The sequence below is a fragment of the Chiloscyllium plagiosum genome, unplaced genomic scaffold (genome assembly GCF_037043375.1).
Source record: "Chiloscyllium plagiosum isolate Xiang-an unplaced genomic scaffold, Cpla_swu_hap1 HiC_scaffold_6, whole genome shotgun sequence".
In the NCBI taxonomy this organism is placed as follows: domain Eukaryota; kingdom Metazoa; phylum Chordata; class Chondrichthyes; order Orectolobiformes; family Hemiscylliidae; genus Chiloscyllium; species Chiloscyllium plagiosum.
In genome coordinates this window covers 64,576,586-64,599,547 of record NW_028270144.1, presented here as the reverse complement: position 1 = coordinate 64,599,547, position 22,962 = coordinate 64,576,586, and the positions used below count along the sequence as shown (strand labels likewise).

Here is a 22,962-nt window from a genome sequence, read left to right as displayed (position 1 = left end):
CTTTATGCTGTGACTACCACAAGGCTGGCTGCCCTCACTACTGTTCATCAGAGTTGATGGAGCAGCTCAAAAACAAACATCCATGATGCTTTGGTGGTATTCATCAATGAATCCTTGAGGTCTTTTGCATGATATTCTATTAAGTTAACTAATAGTTAAGTTGACTAAAACCTAGTAAAAAAGTGTTTTAGTTCTAATTACATTATGGCTCCTGATTTTGAGTAACTAGTTATTGAGTGTTTCCAGTGGGTTGATTTCTGTTAATTGGAGAATCAGGAAGTTCATAGCAAAATAGGGTGGTCATGCTCCCCCAACCCATTCCCACCACAATGTAGAGTTAAAATCAGTTCCATGTCTTTCAGTGCAGTTATATACATCCGATCTTGAATTCATGAAGAAGACAATGAAGGCCCTCTTGAAGAACCATCATCAGCCATTCTTATTTGCCAAAAATGTTCAGTATCCACCCTATTGGACTTTAGTAGCAATTTAGAGGGACAGTTTGTTTATTTCTACATGAGATGGAGGGTATTACTGGCTTGGCCAGCATTTATTAACCATGTTAACCGTAATTAAAAATGCAGCATGTTTTCCAAGAGAGTAAGAATGTGATTGGATAGAGATTTTCTCCACACCCAATTTGGTAATCCAACAACCTAACTCGAGGCTTTGGGCTATAACCAGTACTTGCCTGTGCCCGAAACGTCGAATCTCCTGTTCCCTGGATGCTGCCTGACCTGCTGTGCTGTTCCAGCAATAAAGTTTCTACTTTACAATCTGCCCTTGTACAGCAACTTACAGGGACAAACCATACACAAAATATGTTCCATACAGAAAGTTATATTCAATAAAGTGTATGTTACAGAGTTATAATTACACATAAGAAAGTCATCGAGTTAATTAAGTCCATGTTGTCTTTCTGTTGAACAACCTAATGAGTCCCATTCTACCTCCCTATCCCTATAACTCTGCAAATATGGTCCCCTCAAATATTCAACCAACTTTTGAAATGATTCTTCCTCTCTGCTTTCACTACTCTTGCAGGCAATGACTTCTAAGTCACTACCATTCTATCTGCAAAACGGCTCATCTTCACATTTTCTTCACCCTTCCCAAAACCTGAAACCTGTGACCCCAACTTCTTGCAACATCAGCTCATGAGAACTGATTTTTTTTTAAAAATCTACCTTATTTAAACCTGTTATAATGTTATAGTCTTTTACAAAATCTCTCTTCAATCTCTTTTACTCAAATGAAAGTAAACCCAAATTCTTCAGCGTAACATTATGGGCAACCATCAGTGAAACTATTCTATTAAATCTTCCTTGCACCTTATCAAAGGTTCTCCCATCCTTCCAAAAGTGTGAGACCAGAACTACACTCTATTGTGATATAAACAGTGAGATTTATATCTATAATTTTTCATGATATTTAGGGTGAGTTTGGATTTGCTTTTTGAGTTTCAATCCAGTATTGACAATCTGTAACAGACTCTTAGTTTCACATTTAACTAAGAGTAGTGTTTTAGCCATGGGAAAACCAATCAACAGGATTGCTACATTCAACAGAGCTCCTGAAATGATAGATTTAGTGAGTTGGATTACTTCGGAGTGAAACATTAGTGTTAGTTTTAGATCAGAAGTGTTGGGATAAAAATCCCGAAATTGTTATTTAGGCTGAGTATACTGAAGTTCAGGTATGGTGGTCGCTCCAGAAGGAAACTCTCACAGTTCCAACCAAAAATTAAAGTTACTTAGGTGCTGTGTGCAAGAATTCCAGGATGTGTTTTGTAGGAGTGGTGCTTTTGAGAACGAGATCAAGAGTATTGTTATGGGTACTGTACCAGAAGTGATATTTTGATAAGTATAACTGGTGTTTTGGGTATACAAAAGCTGTGTTGTTTCTTTTCAATTTATAAAGTAGTGTTTTGGATTAATGGGATTACTCTCTCACTGTGTGTTTAAAATCTTTGAGTTTGAATTATTAGTAGCTAGTTTTGATTTTGTATTTTTATTGATTTTTTTCACAATAAACTTCTATTTTTATATTAAAAGCAAAATCTGTGGGGGATCCAAGATGGTGGCGACCCAGCAAGACTGAGTCTATAGTGCTCCTCCCAAGACTTGGGTACAGTGGGTCACCCACCCCCGACCACGCTCACCAAATCATTTATAATAGTTGTGTAATTTAATTAGTTGTGTAATATTACATTTAAACAATTTAATCCTAAGTAAAAATGACTAAAGGGAAGGGAGCCCGCAGCTCTCAGCAAGCAGGAACCCCTCCCCCACCCTCTCCAGCTGCAGCAGAGGCTTCCACAGCCGCCCCGGGGGACTTACCTACAGTGACAAGCCTTGCAGAAATGATTTCCAAGCTGGATTCGAAGATCGATGCCTTTATTGCAGAATCCAGAAATCGTTGGGACTCGCTCTCGGCCGCGCTGCAGAAGCACGACCGAGAAATCCAAGAAATTGAGCGCTGAGTCGGAGAGGCGGAGTTAAAGGCCGCAACCTCCGAAACTACCGCTCAATCGGCCGTGGATCAGGTCCGGACTCTCGAGCAGCGAGTTCGGACCTTGGAAAATCATATTGATGACCTCGATAATTGAGGTAGTTGAAAAAATATTCGTTTGCTGGGCCTTCCCGAACGGGAAGAGGAAGGCCAGCTTACAGCATTCCTGGAGCAGTGGCTGCCACAGCTTTTAAATCTGCAAGCTGCATCAGGCCAGGTAAGGGTGGAATGGGCCTACCGGGTCGCAATACACGGGCCCGGTTCGAACCAGCGCCCACGCCCGGTCCTGTTCCGGCTGCAGAGCTACAAGGAGAGGCAGATACTCCTAGAAGCCTCTAGAAATCTCGGAAAAGACCCCCAAGCTATGATCTATAAAGGATCCAAGATCATGCTTTTTCAGGATTTTCCCCGGCTCTGGTTCGAAAGTGGAAGGCATTCGACGAGGCGAAGAAGCGTTTAAGGGACTTAAATATTCAGTACTCCTTACGCTACCCAGCGACGTTACACTTTAACCATGAAGGATCCGTATATAACTTTGGATCACCAGAAAAGGCTAAGGAATTCTTGGACTCTCTGAGATAAACTGTAAGACATAATGGATGTTGGTTTGCCTTTCCCCTCGCTTTGGTTTATATCCCCCCCTTTTTTTTTCTCTTACCTTACTGTTTAAATATTATCATGGGGGGTGGGGAGAGGGATTTGATTTTCTCCCCCCGGTTGGGGTTGTTTTCTGTTATTGTTTTATGTTTATATTATTGTGGGTGTATTAAAGAGGTTTTATTTTTGTAAATTTTATATGTTCTACGCTCGAGATGTTCTGGATAGGGTTCCCCCTCCCGAGGGGTCTCGGATTGGCCCAGAGGATTATGGTTGATCAGTCGGTTAACTGGTGCACCTGGAATGTCAAGGGGAGTAATTCGCCAGTCAAAAGGAAGAAAATATTATCAAGTCTTAAGAAGGAAAGAGTTGATATAGCTCTCCTACAGGAGACACACCTGTCGGATAAAGAACACTTGAAATTACGACAGGGCGGATTTGATCAGGCCTTTTTTTCTTTTTAGCTCAAAAAGCAGGGGAGTTGTTATTCTTGTTCGGAAGAATTTCCCTTTCAAAATCCTAAAGCAGATAAAAGACGAATCTGGACGATATATCTTGATTAAAGCCCTCATAAATGGAGAGGAATATGGGATTTTAAATTTGTACTGCCCCCCGGCACACCCCTTTAAATTTATAACGGAAGCCTTTTCAAAATTGATGGCTTTTGATGCCCGTCATATAATTATAGGGGGAGACTTTAATTGTATTATGGATCCGGAAATAGATAGGATTCCCAAGAGTACTGCAGGAGTATCTCCCAGATCTAGACAATTGATGGATCTGAACAAAGAATTAGGATTAGTAGATGTATGGAGATGTCTTCATCCACAGGGCAGAGATTTTTCTTTCTACTCTAATCCACATAAATGTCATACCAGAATTGATATGTTTTTTGCCCCCTCGATTTTTTAAAATTCCATATCATCCTGTAAAATAGGTAGTATAGCAATTTCTGACCACGCTGCTGTATATATGGAAACTAAGGCGAGGAACAATGGGACATCCCCTCGGCATTGGCGTATGGACCCCTTCCTAATGAAAGATAGTAAATTTGTAAAGTACTTCTCTCAAGTATTTAAAACTTTTTTAGAAATTAATTCAGGTACAGCTAGCAACCCGTCAATGATGTGGGAGACCATCAAAGGTTACACGCGAGGTTTGATCATCTCCTACTCAGCGACCTAGAAGAAATTGAAAGGAGAACAACAGCGTCTGCTTGAAGCCTGCTTAAAAGCGGCTGAAACAGCATACACTGATTGACCTTCTATTATTAAATTGCAAAGGATTACAGCTCTTAGGACAGCTCTAAACACTATGCTTACTCAAACGGCTAAGAGGGAAATATTATTTGCAAAACCAAGGTTATATGAATATGGCGACAAATGGGTAGATACTTAGCATTTCTTGCAAAGAAAAAAAAAGGCCCCTCAGACTATTACATCTATCAAGGAAAGTACGGGTATTTTGACTCATGATCATAAAAAGATTAATGCGATCTTTAGAGTATTTTAATCTGAGTTATATAAATTGCAGGATTGTGAAGATAGGACGAGGAGGATGCAGTCATTTTTTAAAAAATTGACTTTTATAGGCCTAACTCCGGAACAAGTATCGGTCCTAAATGCTCCTCTTACACTCCAAGAAATACTTGATGCAATTAGGCAACTTCAGAATGGTAAGGCACCGGGCCCAGATGGTTTTCAAGCTGAATTCTATAAAGAATTTACAGAAATATTGGCTGGTCCACTTATGGACATGTATAACTATGCATATAGTCAGGGCTGTCTCCCGCCTTCGCTGAAAGAGGCAAATATCTCTCTTATCCTTAAAAAAGGAAAGGATCCAGAAGATTGTACATCATATAGACCAATATCCTTGCTAAATGTAGATTTTAAAATCCTTTCTAAAACGTTAGCACTGAGACTAGAAAGGATACTGCCACATATTATAAAGGAGGATCAGATGGGGTTTATTAAGGGCCGTAGATCATCCAATAATATTAGAAGGGCTCTGAATATGATTCAAGCCTGTCATCAGGCAAAGATACCAGGAGTAGTGGTTTCAGTAGACGTGGAAAAGGCATTTGATAGGGTCGAATGGTCATATTTGTTTTACACATTGGAAAGGTTTGGCGTTGGACAGGTGTTTACCAAATGGGTCTCAACATTGTATAGTGATCCCAAAGCAGTTGTGGTTACCAATGGATTAGGTTCAGATAGCTTCAGTGTGGGTAGGGGCTGCCGTCAGGGATGTCCCCTCTCGCCATTGTTATTTACACTAATAATTGAACCACTAGCAGAAGCTATACGAGCTGATCCTAATATAGTGGCCCCAAGGATTGGTACAGGTAAACATAAAATTACCCTTTGTGCAGATGATGTTCTTCTATTCCTCAGTAATCCTCTGATGTCCATACCTCGCCTAATCCAAGTTATTAATACATTTAGCGCATTTTCAGGCTATAAAATTAATTTATCAAAATTGGATGCTATGCCAATGGGTGGTCTTGCTATGATACCCCGCTTAGCGGACGGATCCCTTTTTTCCTTTCGTTGGTCCCTGGAGGGCTTCTTATATTTTAGGCATTTTTATTACTCCAGTATTTGGTCAGTTGTATAAGGCTAATTTTGTGTATTTACTGGAAAGGATAAGGCAGGACCTCCAGCGATGGGGAGACCTACCAATTTCCTGGTTGGGTAGAATAGCACTAATCAAAATGAATGTCCTGCCCCGTCTCCTATATCCTATGAGAATGCTTCCGGTGATGCTGCCGAGGACGGCTTTATGTAAATTATATGGCTGGCTGGGTTCCTGTATCTGGAATCATAGGTGGCCCCTCATTAAGCTGAAGAAACTACAGCTTCCACAGGCAAGGGGTGGATTGGACTTCCCAGACTTTTGGAAATATCAGTTAAGTTCCCTATTAAGTTACATAGCTGATTGATTGTGGATCAGACAAGACCCAATCTGGTTGGACATCGAGGCCTCTCAAGTAAAATACCCACTTATTAACCTTTTATTCTCAGACAAGAGGAAAATCATTACAGATCACTGTAAAAACCCTATAATACTAAATACAATCAAGGCTTGGAATATAATGCGGCAAAATGAGGGCAATTCACATAAAACATCCCCCTATGCATCGATAGTGGGAGCATGGGGATTCCAACCGGGGTTAACAGATGCCACTTTTAAACTCTGGAGATCCAGGGGTATCTCATGTTTAGGGGATCTATTTAAAGATGGGGTCCTGATGTCTTTTGAACAGCTGCGTCAGAAATTCGGATTACCTAATGGAGACCTCTTTCGATACTTCCAAATTCGAGATTATATACAGAAGAAGACTACGTTATTAGATAGTCTTTATAAATCAGATAGAGAATGTAGTGTCCTACGACCAGTGGGGGTATCTTCCGTCAGTACTATTTATCATTTACTAAAATGAAGTAGTATCGGGAGATATGGATAATCTGCTTAAAACATGGGATCAGGATTTGGGACTAGAAATCTCTATAGAAATGTGGAATGATATTTGGGAAAATGCTAGAAGAATTACTATCTGTAACAGAACCCAGGCTATCCAGCTGAAGATACTTCATAGGGCCCATATAGCACCGGTTCGATTGGCAAAATTTAAGGCAGGAGCATCTCCAATGTGTCCTAAATGCAAAATAGAGGTGGGCACTCTTGTACATTGCCTATGGACCTGTCATAAGATCCATAGATATTGGACTAAAGTAGCAAGTACCCTGACAGAAATTTTAGGAACGGAAATTAAAGTGGACCTTGTATCTCTCCTCTTGGGCTTTTCGAACTTTCCCTCCCTGGACACGTACGGGAAGAGACTATTTTCTATTCTTTCGTTCGGTGCAAGGAAAAATATTTTGGTGAACTGGGTGGCTAAGGGCCCCCCTGGTCTTTCAAACTGGCACAGATTAATTATGGAATTTATTCCCCTTGACTTCCTTACAAATCTGGTGCACCGAAAGACAGAATTATTTTATAAAATATGGCAGCCCTTCTTGAATTACATAAATACAGATATTTCGGCTATCCTAACAAGGGCTTTTATTTAATTGAGATTACAAACCTGGCTGGTCCGGGGTCCCTCGGGGGAGGAATCCCGCACGAATACGGCTTTTATTACATCTGATGTTAACACATTCCGAGCATGTAAGAGACTTAAATATACACTCTGGTTAGTTGTAGGTTAGATTAGTAGATAGTTGAGTTTTGTTTGGTTTTTCTTCTTTTTCGTTTTTTTTTGTTTTTTTGTTAAGTTCTGGCTATTGTATATTTGAGCTAATTGTATATTAATGTTTATATCTGAGAGTTTTGTTTATTTTTGTAAACTTGTAAAAATGTTAAATTTCTAATAAAAATATCTATAAAAAAAAGAAAAATCTGTCACATTGTATGTTTATGTTTCAGTGAAAGACTGCTTCTTTAAAACCAAAACACAGAAAATTATGATCTATCAAGCCAATCTTCTGTCTGGGATCTGACTTTTCAGGTACTAACATCAGTTGGGATTATAATACTATATTCCCACTGTTGCCTACCTGGAACTGGATAAAAGGTTAAACACAGCTTTCTTTCTTTTGTATTTTCACCTATATTTAAGAAACCCGAAATCTCGTATGCCTGCTAACTACTCTCTCAATATATTTAGTTACCTTTAAGTACCAATACATCCGATCCCACAGATCCTTCCATTCTCGCAAAACCTTTTGGAATGGTCTGTCAATTTTACCTATGCTCTGTTACAATCAATTAGTCTGTCATACCTCGAAGTTTGTTATTAACAGAAAATTCTGAATTTTTACACTGTATGCATATTTAATTTCCACATGTAAATAAGATTAAAGTAATTGTAAGTTATGGCTGGTCATTGATGCAGTTATTAAATATAAATTTCAAAATCTCTTAGGAATTTGTTAAAATACATTGTGATTTTAGTCTAAAGTATAAAGCTGTGAAAATACAACATTAATTTTTGGGTAGATAATGTGGTTCAGAATGCATATAGAATACTCCCCTTTATCAGCTGAAGCTTGGAGTTTAAGAGCCTGGAGATTTTGTTGGAAATATATAATAAGTTGATTCGGCCATGGTATGTGGTCCTGGGATCCACATTATAGAACGGATATGACTGCACTGGAGAGGAGATATACCAGGCTGGACGGGAGACTTTTAATTATGAAGAAAGGTTGGATAGACTGGGGTTGTTTTCCTTGAAGCAAAGGAGGCTGAGAGGGACAAGATTGAGATATGCAAAATTATGAGCAACTTAGGCATTTTACACAGGAAGGAATGTTTCCCCTTGGTGGAAAGTTCAAAGACCAGGGGCACAGACTTAAGATAAGGGCAGGAGGTTTATAGGGGGTTATAGGAAATTTAGTAAGTGGGAATCTGGAACTCAATGCCTGCAAGAGTAGGAGAGGTAGAAGCCTTCATAACATTTAAGTAGTATTTACACATGTACTTGGGATGCCAAGGCACAGAAGGATATATGCCAAGTGCTGGAAATTGAGATTAGAACAGTTAGATTGTTGTTTTTGACTTGGTGGACTGAAGAGGCTTTTTCTGTGCTGTAGACTTCTATGATTGTGACTAATTTTCCAGTCTCTGGATTAGAGCCCAGATATACAACCGGAGATGTATGTTGGGACCTCCGGCAGTCCTGTTGAGCAAACCTATACAGAAATTACTTGGGAAGTTCAAATGTCTGATGTACAAAGCCCTTGGTCCTTAGGATGCGGCAATCCAGATTAGGAAACTTCAAATCGATCCACAGGACATTCCTGAATAGTTACCTAGGAAATACTAAATACACAAAATCTTTGTCTAATAGTTGGATAGCTCCACAGCCTACATCCTCACTGAACCATCTAAGCATCTCCCTGACCTGACCTAAGCCACAGTAATAAGATCAGGTTTACACTTGTTCGTGAACATTAACAGGTTTTATTAAATTATATACAGTTTGAACTATAATCTATGTACAGGGGATAGTAAGAGGGTATCTTCTGGTACCGACAGAACTTAGGCTTCAGTTCTATCACGATTCAATGTCACAATGATATAGCTCCTCACATATGTGGTCAGTACCTTTTATTAGGGGAAGGTATACTATTGAGCTGCTTAAGAGTGAAAGCCAGTCAAGGAAAAAGTTGATTGAACAGGCAGCACTCCAAAACTCGAACAATCATAATTCTTGAAAGAGGAAGATGATGATCTGAAATTCTTATTCTCTGTTGCACACTCGGAGACAAGAGACATTTCTGGTGAATGAAGAATGAAGAGCAGTCTAAAGATGAGAGAATTAGGAGTTTCCGATAACGTCTGGAATAAGAATTTTATTTTCTATAGCTAGTGATATCAGGTCCACAATTACTAAAATGTGATGCTGCAGGCCAGAACATCTCCAACACTCCATCACAATGTAAAAGTGCATTATCATTGTTAATTGTTGAGATCACCAGCAGAAAAGCAAAGTACTATTCTGCAGATTTATTTGAAAATTTTTGTTCTGTCTCAAAAGTTTCTTTTTCAAGTATAAGACCACAACTCACTGATTGTAACAGAAATATTTCCTCAACCAAGAGTTGAAAATGATCTTAAGAGTTCTTAATATTTTCACAAAAGACAGTCAAGTTTTTTTTGTTGTGCCAATTACATAAGGACAGTAGCTGACTCTGCACAGGATTTTTTTGAAAAGCTCTACACTCCTTTCTTATTTTTATTTTCAAGACTTAATAATTTGGTAATATCTGGATTTTTAGGTTAGCAGTCCCTTTCAGGCTGTTGGACTATTCTAACTCTTTAATTTTGAACTGGTGAAGTGTATTTTTATTCTTGACTATAAGTTTCTACAAGGCAGTCCACATTTCCAGAACCACTAGAATTTTGCCCCGACACCTGTTTATTGACAGAAGCCTTCAGTGCTTCCTTAGTTTGCTGTTGGAATTTAATTGCAGACTCCAGGTATGATTCAATGTACATCAATACTTTCTGAATGTTGAACATTGGCATGATACAATTTGAACATAACCACATCGTCTTCTTTAGCTGCTTGCAGTTGGTGAACTTGATGGGCTGGTCTGAGATTTGAAATCTTTACCTAAAAGTTTTGAGTTCATCTTGATGTTCTCTGTGTAAAATTGTAAAAATCTGTGATATATAGTTCATTTCTTTCATTGCAGGTGCAGCCTCAAGCGGTAGGACATCTACCATTTGCACCTAGTCGTTGCACTTAGATTGTAGTACTAGCAGGTGCTTTATGTTTAGCTGTGTTGACTACAACTTTGCCAAGAGGGGTTCTTGTGGCATAACGGCAATACCCCTATGTCTGAGTCACGTGCATGGGTTCAAGTCCCACCCACTCCAAAGGTGTATCACAACATCTCTGAACAAGCTGATTAGAAAATATCTGCAACTTCACCAAGGATCAATTAATGTCCAACAAGGGTAGAGGTGCAGCTATCAGCTACTGAGACTTCAAGATACTTGTCTTTTCCTGCTTCTTTATGTGATCGGACTTTTGGTGAGGAATTTCTTCGTCTAGTTATTTGCAGTTATTGTTATTGTATGCCATTCATGAATTCTGTGAAACCAATAGGTAACTTAACATCTTTGTTACTTTCTCCTACAAAAGGGATGTAACTCTCCTTGAAAGTGAACATGTGAATCCAAGAGTACAGGAAGATCTAGCACCTCAGCCTTCACTAAATGATACAAGTGGTATATTCCATGTCTGTCTCACTGTCCAGAGGGAGAGTAAACTATGGTCTATAACACCCTTTAATGATTAGTCACCTTAGTCTTTGGTTTCTTTCATTCCTGCCATTTGGCACCTTACTTTTGACAAAAATTAAAGTTCTGTATTATCCTTCTTATTATCCTATAGCTGGAGAGTCCTTAGTAGAAAGCAATTCCTGATGCATGGAATCAACATCAATGTCTTCAATGCTTGCCAACCAAAGAATATTTAAAGCTACACAATCGTCTCTATTTAATAACGAAGTATAATGGTTAGGAAAGCATACAGGTTTCTGTGATTTCTCTTCCACTGTCGTGAAGTGTAGCATGTTTTTGGCTTCTATCTTTGATTTTGACCTGAAGATGGCCTGAAAATCTTTTGCCTCAACCATTGCTCTGCATCAAAAAGAATAGATACACACTTAAAATGAGTTTTCTTACTATTAACCACAACATCTGCACATCAGAGTTTCTTTGTGGGTCTGAAACATCAGGAGATTAGAAAGTCTCCAACAGACCTGCTACATCAGCCAGGAATAAATTATCCAGTTCAGCAGTATCCTATGATGTCTAGACAATTACAGATGGCTACGTTCTCTTTCCCTTTTTCTGCATGGCACTGCAGCTCCATTTCAGCCTTTCTATTGGCAACTATAATGCTCTGTAATATTGGTTGGGCTTAGCACATGCTTGTGGGGTCCCTCAATGGCATCAAACACATTCCATTTCATCATGCACTTCCTGGTGTCAAACTTGGAGTGTTCTTTCCAACCTGCAAAGATCTCTAATGTAATGTTTTGTCAGTTTTGTGTGGGATTTCACTTTCCACTGTCTTTTTTCCATGTTTTTCCCCATTCCTGGTGTCAAATAACCAGGTTGATCCTATCCTTCAGCCCACAACAATAAGCTGTCTTCAGGGTTCATTTCAGGCACTCCTCGCCATACCTCCAGTTCCTTGGGTCCACTATTGCTGCTATGAGGTTTAAGATCATGGGCAGTAAGGTTGCTCAGTGGTTAGCACTGCTGCCTCACAGTGCCAGGGACCCAGGTTTGATTCCAGCCATGGGTGACTGTCTGTATGGAGTTTGCACCTTCATCCCTGTATCTGCGTGGGTTTCCTCCCACAATCCAAAGATGTGCAGATTTGGTCAAGTGGCATGCTAAATTGCCTATAGAGATCAGGGATGTGTAGGTTAGGTGCATTAGTCAGGGGTAAATGTAGAGTAATAGGGTAGGGGCATGGGTCTGGGTGGGTTACTCTTCAGAGGGTCGGCATGGACTTGTTGGGCTAAATGGCCTGTTCCCACACTGTCAGGATTCTATGAAGATCAAATCTACGCTCACATGAGTGAACATTACAGACTTTACTCTGCATTCATGGGCAATGGCATTGATTCTATTAGCAACAAAAGAAGGAGCAGTATATTAATGCTCTAATAATGGAGATTTAGGCCTAGTAAGGGCCAAAGTAAGTAGGCTCATAAATGTTCTACATGCCCCAATCCAAGTAAAAAAAATTGTTAGAAATGTAATTGTGTCCTCATCTAGACTTGTGTTGGAAAGGGGAGAGTATGGCTGGGGAAGTTTACTTCTCCACTGCCAATTGGAATTGACACTGACATGGAGTAGAATTTAATGCAGCTGGGTTCTGTTCCAAATTCTGTTGGGTAAGCTGCCTATGTGCTCACCCTGACCTCTGAATTTCTTTTCACTTTTTTTTCGTAACCTTTTAAAAATCTTTTGAGGTTTGGTTAATTCCTTTGAAACTTTAGTTACCATACATTCAGCTAGTTTTGTAAACTTAACTCTGGTGTCAAATCCAACATGTCAATTTTATAGGCCTTACGAACTGTTCAATTGCCCTCATTTTACTCAGAGCAACTTCCATAATGATACAATCAATCAATGAAACATCAATAAAAGGTACATCATTGTACAAAATTATTGAACAAGAGGGTTAATAATTTGTTACAATCATTTGTTCACTTTAGCAAACATTTAGATTATACATCCAGAATAAAATACAAGAGGGAATAAAGATTAAGGGAAATGAGTCCTAGGAACAAATGAGATAGAATAGCATACAAGGAAATGATAAAAATTAGAGAGGCAGCCCAAAAGAACTAATTATATGGTCTTGCCTAAAATGCTTCGTTAATGGACTGCATGCATTTTCCAAAGGTAACAAAACAGCATTTTTGGCTTCCAAAAAAGAGCTCTGACTATAAGGTTTGATGCTTGACTGGAAACGCTTGCATGCTAAATTAGCAAGATGTCAATTTCTACTATGATCTTCCAAGGAAGATACTGCAGCTAAAAACCTACTTATTTTCTTTGAATGAGCTTTAATCTTAGAAACATTATTTTATTACACTTTTCCTTTCTCAGGTCTTTGTTCAATTTTCACTTCTGTCCCTCTGCTCCATCACTCTGAGGTGTGATTACTACTGCTACTACTGGAAGTTATCATTGATAAAGCATGATGCTGCAGCCCAGCATTATTGGAGAAGAATTATGCTCATAGCGATGTATGGTGAGATTGGAAGTGCATTATGGAAAGAAAAAAAAATGTTCAGTACATACAGCAGAATCTTATAGGGACCTGAATTACATCATCGATGGTGGGATTTATGGCAGAATCATGCAAGAAGTCTGGTGAGGCCTATTGCAAGGTAAGAAATCGACTAACTGCATCATTTATGTATCTGCCATGCAATGGGGCAGTTTTGCTGCTCCGCAGCATGTGTTGCCAATTAAAGGGGATTACAGCTTGTTAAACATCTTAACAATGGCACAACTCACCTCATTAATATTCAATTTCCTATCTTACCTAACAAACTGAACAAACTAGATATCAAAAAAACAAAAAAAAAACAAACTAGATATCAAGAATACTTGAAGTCAAAATGCGTACTGGTGGCTTCAGCTTGTTGTGGGCTGTGAACAGCCTCCTCATTGCTCCACAGCAAACAACATATTAGGGCACGTTCCATGGACACCAACTGCTCACTACCTTCATCCATGGACATTGGCATCTAACATTTGCCAACTCATGATCCACATGGCGCTTCTCCAATCCACTTGCCTGTACTTATGAGGCAAAGACTTGTACTGTAGAGCATACATTCAACCAGCAGTAATAGCTGCTGTGAGGATACATTGTATGCAAAGACAAGCACCAAAGTCACTGGTCCCTGTGTCATCAGCCATGGGCACAATTACATACCATCCAGAGCCCTGGCCATTGTCTGTGTGGAACCAACCACAGTCAGGGGGTATCACTGACCACAGTCCAGTAGGGTCAGCACCAGCAGTTGGGGGAATTGCATACCATCAATCAAAGAGCTGCAAAGACAATAGTCAGGGATCTGGTCATCATCTCTAGGGAATCCTATTGAAGTCAGTCAGAGGTCTGGGGCAAATAGAGTCCCTGGGGATGATCATTGAGGAGGGTGCAAGGGCTTTAGATGTAGTTGAGGAATCACTGCCAAAAGAGGCACGCAAGTCAGGAATTGTGGGCAAAGTTGAGACATGTGTAAAGGGGAGGACAAGGACAAGGAAAAACTCAATGTAATTGGGGCTAGACAGAACAGCATTATAGGCTATAGTAAAGTGGTTATTGGCAATAACCACCATTGTGGCTTCCATGGAGGTGCATGACCAGGGTGGGCATCATTAAGGTGTAGTGTCACGGTCAAAGAGGCTGGGAGGACAGTTGGCGGCAAAATTCAATTTGGTAGGTCTCCACATGGGGGAAATAGGTGGAAATGGGTTGTCAAGATAGTGAAGGTAAAACGTTACATGCAGGCTTTGGGAGGTACCTGTTCACTGGGGAGAATCCATTACTGATGCTGCCCAACATGAGGTGCATTCTCTGGATGAGAAATGCAACCAGAAAATGGCTGGGACAATACCTAGGGAGGATGGAGTCAATGTCAACTTGCCAGGATCAAAGGCATGAAGCATGTGCATGCAAACTGCAGCTACATTCATCTGCAGTCGTTTCTTCATCCATTTGTAAAGCACAAGGAGTGAATGCGCTTATGTTTCAAAGGCTGGTCAAAGGCAACACATCACTTGTGAAACATCCTATGATACTGTGAGAGGAGGAGCATCAATGAAAACATGAATGATTGACATGTGTCTGGATGGGAAAGGGGCTTAGAGTACAGCAGGCCTCCCTGTTTGATGTAATGTGGCAGTCACTCATCTGGTGTAGCACCTTCATTAAGTTACTGCACATGTTGCTATCAAGATCATGGTGGAGCAGAGTATTAGAATCTTGACGATGTGGTTCTACAGCTTGGACCAGTCTGGGGGCATTCTCCAGCACAGTTTACCAGGATGCTGCATCATCCTGGTGTGCTGTGCTCTGCACAATTGAAGCGGGAAACAAGTCGGTGCGATGGTTGCTGAGGAACAGGGAGAGTGGGAGCAGTCGTCCAAGGAGGAGGACAAGGACACTGCAAAGAAAGCAGCTCCCCTTGTGGGTGATAAACATCAGCTGCATTGGGTGTTACAAGCCAGACAGGACCTGACTAACACCTAGCTCCAGCTCAATGAGTTGCTGCAGCACAGTTTACACATGACACCAAAATTTGTGATGTGGTGGATAGAGAAAAAGATTATCTTAAAGTACAATACGATCTTGATCAGATGGACCAATGGGTTGAGGAGTGGCAGATGGAGTTTAATATAGATAGATGTATTGTGAAGTTGGTGTGTGTAAAATTGGGGAAAGTTTTCCCGTTATAAGATGGTGTCTTTTCTTTGGTGCTTAGAGTTAAAATTAATGTCTGAAGAGCAGTTTAAAGTGCAGGTGCACAGATGTCCAAATTGAACCATTTTATACTGACCAGCCAAGCAGCATTTTTACCAAGATAACAACTATTTTTAAATTTAGCTGATCAATTTAAATCATTCCCTTAGATATTAAAAACCAACTAAATTTAAATCTCATGGTTTTGACTACCTAGAACCAATCTGATTGTAAAGAAATTAATAGGTCATCAAGGGTATAAAAGATGAGGGCATTTGGAAAATTGGAGAGAGCAAACTGCCATCTGAAGAGTTAACAGCTTTCATCTAAATTAATAAAGGTACCGTGGTACTCTTCGCCCAATATTCCAGACAGCAGAATTCACAGACAGAACATTCCTGACAGAAGAAGTGACACAAGAATTCAACGGAGAGAAGCATTCCTGATGCAAGTTTTCAAAGGAGAAGGCGTTCATGAAAGAAGATCAGTAGAGAAGGTGCAGAGCTTTCTGGATGACATAGCTGCACTGTAATTTTGACAGACTAAATTCTATTGTTTTGTTATATAAGTGGGATGTATATTTATTGAAAAAGCATAGTTTAGGATTTTGTTTTATTAGAGAATAGTTAGAAGTTAGAAGAAACTTGTTTGGTTTGTTAGTAGTTGTTAATTTGTTCACTTGGATTTAGATAAACAAATTGTTACTTGTTGATTATAGAGTGAGTGAAATGATTTCATTTCATTTAACCACCCCTTTATAATAGATTGGGAGGTGAGCGGTAGGTTATACCACATATCACACTTCTTTCAAAAGATTATAAGGTGAGGCGAGCCTCTTTGGATGTTTCAGTTTTAGTTATCTGGGGAAGGGGCACCTGCTGCTTCATAACAAATGTGAGGCATTGCATTTTGGTAAGGCAAATCATACAATTAATGGTAGGTCTCTGTGAAGTGTTGCTGAACAAAGGGACCTAGGGGTACAGGTGCATTGTTCCTTGAAAGTGGAGTTGCAGGTAGACAAGGTGGTGAAGAAGGTGTTTAGCACACTTGCCTTAATTGTTCAGTGCACTGACCAAAGGAATTGCAATGTCATGTTGCAGCTGTATAGGACATTGATTAGGGCACTTTTAGATACTGCGTTCAATTCTGGTCTCCTTGATGTAGGAAAGAGGTTGTGAAAATTGAAAGGGTTCAGAAAATATTGCTGGGATTGCAGGGTTTGAGCTAAGGAAACGCTGAGGAGGCTGGGACTTTTTTTCCCCTGGAACTCAGGAGGCACAGGGGTGACCATATTGCCGTTATAAAACAGGGCATGAATTATGACAAATAGCTAAAGGTCCTTTCCCCAATGTAGGGGATAAGAAGGCATAGGTTTAAGGTGAGAGAAGAAGGATTTAAAAGGGACCTGATGGGGAATTTTTTCATGCACAGGACGGTGAGTGTATGGAACGAGCTGCTAGATGAAGTGGTGGAGGTGGGTACATTTACAACTTTAAAAAACATCTGAATGGGTACATGAATAGGAAGTATTTAGGAGGGATAAAGGCCAATTGCTGGCAAAAGGGACTAGATCAGTTTAGGATATCTGGCTGGCATTGACAAGTCGGATCCAAGGGTCTGTTTCTGTGCTATATTACTCTATGATTCTAAAGTCTGTCTCGGTACCTGGTAGCATCAGCTTGCCACTTGCTTCTGCAGGCTAGCACTCAATATTCCCCAAAACCTAAGGCATGCTCTCTGTGCAGTGGCTGGCTACATCCTTTGTCCATGGAGATTGTCAGCTGAAATACACCATTCTCACCATATTACCACTGCATATCTCCAACCCACTCAGACTACTGTCCACCACTTCAGGTGGTGAGCAGGTTGGAGAAATCAATTATAGGGATTGGAGACAACATGACAGGACACAATGGACAATAATTGCGATTGACGGGGGGCCAGGGTGGGGGTGAAACTCAATACCTAAGGCAGCATTGCATTGGAGGGCATGGGATTTCTGTGGAAGAAGGAGTCATAGATGGTGACCTTGCCAAGGCTTCAACAGGGAGGGATTGTGAATCTCGAAGTTTGGCATGAAGGTGCTGTAGGCCTGCAGCTCAAGATGTTATAGTGAGTGATGAAGACTTTAATCAAAAGGTTGAGTTGGAATGTGTGGAAACTCACTAGACAGGAGTGCAGGAACATGAAGGCTTGGGAAGGTCACCTAGATTGACAGCTTGAGCCTACAACTCAGTATGCAAAGCACAATCTGTATTGCCTCCTAACTTCAACTGAATCACAAATGCACAAAGGAAATGAAAAAATGGCAGCGTAACACCCAGCAAACTAAGTGTTCTTTCCATCTGAGGAAATTAATTTTACTTGTGAGTTATGTGAGGCTCTTCAAGAGGCAATTATATTAACTAGGCACTTACACAATATGGGTTTAAAACATCTATAATCCTAGAATTCTGCATGTGAAATGTATGCAGTGATCAACTTTGTTGAAAACAAATCCTGGCCAGAAGCAATCTTGACCATGCCATTAGATATTCATTCTAGTCATCTCTGCGAAGCAGCAGTAATGACAGGCAATTGTAAAGTGTCAGCTGCAGCCCACAATTCACAAAGTTAATTCAAGGTCCCTTAGTCTGCACGAGAATGCAGAGTTTTTTTCCTCTTACCTTCAACTTCTATTGGACAACATACTCTTGTATGCAATGCCACTTTTCTTGGGTGACATGAGGGGGCAAGGGTAAATTAATCCAATGATCCCCACACAAGTTCATTGGAACCGTGACCAATGACCAGCCAGGTCATTGCCACTATTGCTACCATGCCATAAAGAAGCAGAAACTGAGGTGGAACAAATGCCTCAGCAAACCCAGGAGAGTTTCCACATGAATAACTGATAGGTGAAAGTCCACTCAGGAAACAGGAACATGAGATCCAGAGTCAATCATCCTTGATTCTGCCAGATAAGTGAAGTGCAGTGTTGCCCAGACTGAGGAGTCCTGGGACACTGTCACAAAATGATACCATGTGCTGGAGCAGGACATGTGATCTAAAAGGGCTAGATGGCCATCAAGGTGACAGCTGCACCAAATGTTTATATAAGTGCCTAAATTCGAAGATCTACTGGGGACCTGTGAGGTTTCTCAATCCATAAGCCACAAATGAATCAAGGCTGTTACTGTAATTTGTGATGGATCACACCACTTTACCTCACGATTGCAGCCCATGCAGTACACTTTAGGAATATAGCTGGCTTTCCCCAGGTGCAAGACGCAATAAGCTGTATTGAGAGTTCCATATCATAACACAGATTTCTTCAATAGAAGAGGCTTCCATTCAGTAAACGTATAAGGTAACTGTGACTATTGGCACCATATCCAAGAGGTCTTCACCAAATGTCCTGGAAACTGACACGACGACTATGTCTTTCAGCTCTCTCCTGTATTATTTCAGAGCCTGGATGCCTTACAAAGATAGGTGCTAGGTGACAAGATGGCTAGGTTCTTTTTTTCCTCCCCACCATCTCCTCTAATTTTTCTGCTCTTTTAGTTTATTTACCTCTTGGTGAAGAGCTGGGTTCTGGTGATAGCATCGGTGAATGGGCTCAGTAGCGTGGACCTAAGTAGGACCAGAAGTGCAGGCTTGGGTAGGCCTTGCTGTGTGAACTGGTAGACGCAAGTTTAGGTTCCTGGCAGCGTCTGCTTCCACTGCAGATTCATGGAAGTGGCAGTGGAGGCAGGTTTGGGCCCAAATTTGTGACACCAGCAGTGGCTATAATTGGTTAGACAAGCCTGAAGCAGACTCATGGAGGCAGCAGTCACTTTTGAGTCAGTGAGGTACCCAGTAGCATCAGTGGCATCTACATTAGTGAGGTCCAGTGAGGACTTATTGTGGTGAAACCATTGGTGGGGCATTGGGATGGTGCCAAAAAAATGGTGAATTTCGTTCCAGCAGTGGCAGCATAGCCAAGGGGATTTGTGGCTGGCCAGAAGGCCCATGACGGAGCACTTTACAAGAGGGACTGCAAAGTTGGACACTACCTTATTTCTTCATTTTAAGCATCTTTGTGTTAAGATGCGCTGGACAGTGGCAATATTTTTCACTGAATTTTGTAACAAGATACATGTGACAAAAATTATTCAAATAAATTAAATCAAAAGTTACCCTGTACAACTGTAGCTGAAGATTCATTATGCAATCCCCTGCCTGAGGCTGAACCTAGATACAATGTGGCGTATTCTTCAACAAGAGCCACAGTGGAATAGATGATCAGTCTCCTGCAGTCTGGATCAGTCTAGGAGGGCCTTGCAGTACACTCTAGAAAGAATGTCCAGAATAATCTTTGCATACTGTGCTCTGTATAACTGGAGAATGCAAAGAAGGGCATGTGATGGTCTCTGAAGAGTGACATTGAGCAGGACAAATATATCTTCTGAATGATAGTGGTATAGATCTGGGTGCAACAAGCCACACAGGGCTTCAATGACAGCTCCTTTTAATAAATTAATGTTGGGCAAAATCATCATTTAATCTTATGAACAACATGAAAAGAGTAGAACTCCTTCACACAGCGTTCTAACTTGTTATTGCACTAAGGAAATGTAACCAATGTAGCAGGATTCTTGTAACTGCAGTTATAATGAAAGTTGATCAGACAACTGATGATATCAAAGTAGGTAATACATTTATGAATGTGAGATTCTGTTCCCAATGAAGTGTCACCCATGACATCTATGTTCCCTCAGAGCTTTTCTTTTTTTGTTTCCCCTCCCATTATATTTCTTGTGAAGGGCTATTCCTGACTAGTAGTGACTGATTTAATGTGTAGCTGGGCTTTAAAAGATGGTGCAGTGGTACAAATTCAAGGAAGTCCAAGCATTGCAAGTACATCCGCTGCTGATGAATGCACAATAGCTCAGGAAATTGTTTTTTCTCAACTTCAGTTTCTTGCTTCATATTAATTTCATCAGATCACTTTTAATTTAAGTCAAAAACAGGCCATTCTGTCTCACTGGTCTTTGTCAGTGGCTGTGCAGAACATTTTCTAAACAAGCCTCTTCCACCTCCTTTTATTCGGACTCTAACAGAAGAACCTTCTATTACTATTCTCCATGCGTTTTTATCTAGTTTCCCTGAAATTCATCTATGTTATATGCAGCAACTACACATTCTCCATTTTCTAACAATCTTTTTAAAACAGGCTAATTTTCTAAATTTTACATTGTGAAAGTCAGACAATTACCATTCAGCTAAAGCTAGCAGTCAGAAAGTATTGCCCAACTGTAGGATGGGAATTTCTGGATTGCAAAATTTCCCACTTTACCATTTGAAGAATACGCAGGGAACACAACGCTATCAATCAGTGCAGCATCATAGCCGATTAACACTCAGTTAAGTGCCTGGAGCAGGACCTCCACCCCTTATTCAGATAAGCATATCCCCCCTCGTGGAAGTGTCAGCCAATCTGATTGGATGGCAGCTCTGTAATTCTAGCCTCAGTCACCAAGACAAGGACTACAAACAGTGTACAGTGTACAGATTTAAAGCCCTAGGCTTCAGGACTAAACAAGTACCAGGGAGACTTCCAGTAAAAAGTGGGGGTGAGGCCCAAGAACTGCAAGCAGAAGAGGCTCGGGTTCTTGGAGATGCAACAGGAGCATCTCGGTGGGGCAATCCTTAGGTGACATTGCGCCCAATGTTCAAAGTTCTTCTTGTAAGTAGGTGCACCTTATTTTTATTGCTGAGGCCCAAGAAATAACTAAGTGCTTCCGCTTTGGTAAGGACAGATAGGCTGCCCTTTAGCTGCCAGAAAGGCTTACTTGCTATCAACAGAAAGTTCTCAATAACCAGGAATTCTTTAAACAGGGATCACAGTCTAAGGATAAGGGAACAGAGAAAAGGAGAAATTTCTTCACCCAGAGACTAGTGAGCCTGTTAAATTCTCTACAACAGGAAACTGTAGAAGACTTTCAAGAAAGATTTAAGTATAGTTTTTTGGAATAAAGAGATCAAAGGATGTAGGGAGAAAGCTGGAATAGCATACGGAGTTAGATGAACATATTGAATAGCGAAGCAGGCCTGAAAGACTGAATAGCCTACTCCTGCTCATATATTCCAAATATCTATGTTTTGAAGTTGCTGATCTTGTGCTTCAATCCTGATGAATACAAGGGAAAAACCTTTAACCTCATATCTCTTTTTAGAAATGGTTTTGTCATACCAAATAACTAATTCAACAATAACTTCGAGACTGTGCCTAATTCAGTTGTGATCAGGTCAATAGCAGCAGAGACATGAAGAAAGCAGCTTTCAGTTTAGATCTTATTGATTTTTTAATCTAATTGTTCAGTTGCCCACTCTTGGCACTTTTGTACTAGAAACTTCTCATTACATAGGGAGAACAAGGGGAACTTATGATTGTCTAATATTAACAAATTTATGGATTGGGTGAACAGGACTTGGTGCAGAAGGCAGGTAATAGAGTTTACAGAGGCCAACTAAGAACGTGTTGGGCTAGTCAAGTGTAGAGATAACAAAAGGGACGAGTGTTTCAGCAGCAGATGAACTGAGACAAAGGTGGAGTCAAGTGACATTACAAATGGTTTAGTTCATGACTTCCCTGAACATTCAGTTTCTAACCACCTATGCAAGGTATACTACAATAGTGAGGGTCTCACTCATTTTCTGGCCTATCTTCTTTCTTTAATTCAGAGTTACCACCAATTATTTTTTAGCACATCTCTCATGTTCTGTCAAAGAGCTTGTCATGCTGCAGATGATAATTTTGTGAAGCAGTGGATTTATAGTGCAATTGTCATGCCATTAACACCTTTCTATTATTTTTGTATGTACCATATTTAAATACATGGTATAAATATATTAACTGAAGCACACACAAAGGTGGAGAAGTCAGGCAAATGCCACTGCTGAAATGATTGCCTATTAATACTTCTTCCCTCAAAAGTTTAGAAAAAAATTAATTATTCCCAAGACACAGCTTTTGATTTCAGGAATGGATTGCACATCAAAACTGCCAGGAAGTACATGGTGACCATAATTTAACAGGCTTCAAATAAACAGAGAGATGTGAGTAACAACAAGGTTGATGCTACCTCTCACATCACCATCCAGGAGCAGACCTAATTGTAGGTAATCCGCATGCATTTTTTCCCATAAGTAACATTGTAAGTAAAGAGGATAAAATTAATCATTTCATTAATATTGCTAAGAATAAAGGTGTTTAGATTCTCGTTTAATGATGCGAAGTAAAAAGCTTTATCAAGATTGTATCACCCCATGGATAATTAGAGTTGCTTTAGGTCTAATAGTAAGGATTT

At 40.2% G+C, this 22,962-nt stretch overlaps 1 protein-coding gene across 10 annotated transcripts in view; it reads right to left on the bottom strand.

Moving 5' to 3' along the window:
• The window catches only part of dlg2 (discs, large homolog 2 (Drosophila)), a 1,025,979-nt gene that overhangs the window by 215,535 nt on the left and 787,482 nt on the right, over positions 1-22,962 (bottom strand). The window lies entirely within an intron of this gene.